Below are 1,067 nucleotides of genomic sequence, written 5' to 3' on the forward strand. Positions count from 1 at the left end.
AAAACGACTAAAAAAACGTTAAAAAAACAGCCGGAGCCTAACCTCAGCTTGGAGAGTAGAAGATTGTGACGTGAGGGTGATTCGCAGGCTATTAATCGATCTCTGTAGCTCACACACGTCACAATTGTCAGAAAAAGTAACGAAAGCAGCGGTGCCCCATAACACATTTAGATAATAGATTTATTGAAATTGCAGACAAAGAAATACATCATTTTACATGGCAAACCCAAACAGCTTAGCTGATATTGGGTACCAACAGATACATGCATACATACACTTAAACTTCTCATTGAATACACATAATCAACTTAACTGGTTGACGCATACTTCAATTGTATTGCTGAGTAACGGTGTGTCCCCTTTCGATGAAGTCTTTTACCTGCAGGGAACATAACATTACATGACGTCGCCGTACGTGCAATAACCTTCTGTAACCCCGGCGTCGCCTGGCTCGCAGCGTCTGAGGAATTCTAAGGAGCTTTTTTTATGAATGGACAAATTGCTCTGTGTTGTAGGTAATGGTCGCTGCACTGGAGACGGACTTCGCAAGTTCAAGTAGCTTCATTGATTCCTATCATTAGAAACTGGTTCAAAATCTGACATCTTTCCCAGTGTGTGTTTGTCACTAGCACTATAAGATCTCTGTTCAACCTTTTAGAACCCAAATCCTCAGTGACGTCAATTATGACGTGTCAAAGAAACAATAGCGGCTCAGGGTTGAGTAAGACATCAATGATATAGTCAAAGTGAATGTTGACAACTTGCATGGTCTTCATTTCAGGTCAACGTTAGTCCGCAGCTTTGCCATGATATTGATACTCAATCATTTACTACGTACCAATATAGAGTTGTTCATTTTTCTATTTACTATCCACTCAATTTCTTTTAGTAATCCCTTTTATATAGTATCGTCCTCGTCCTTCCTTGCTTTTTTTTTAATTTCATTTTTCTTCCAGTTTGATGAACAGTCATGTGTTGCATATTCGACAGAAATTTTCCGACAAGCATGATATTATGAGACGCTCCCCGACTATGAATAGTCCTGGCTTATGATTGGTCAGAATGCG

This window comes from Branchiostoma floridae, chromosome 11 (genome assembly GCF_000003815.2).
Source record: "Branchiostoma floridae strain S238N-H82 chromosome 11, Bfl_VNyyK, whole genome shotgun sequence".
In the NCBI taxonomy this organism is placed as follows: Eukaryota; Metazoa; Chordata; class Leptocardii; order Amphioxiformes; family Branchiostomatidae; genus Branchiostoma; species Branchiostoma floridae.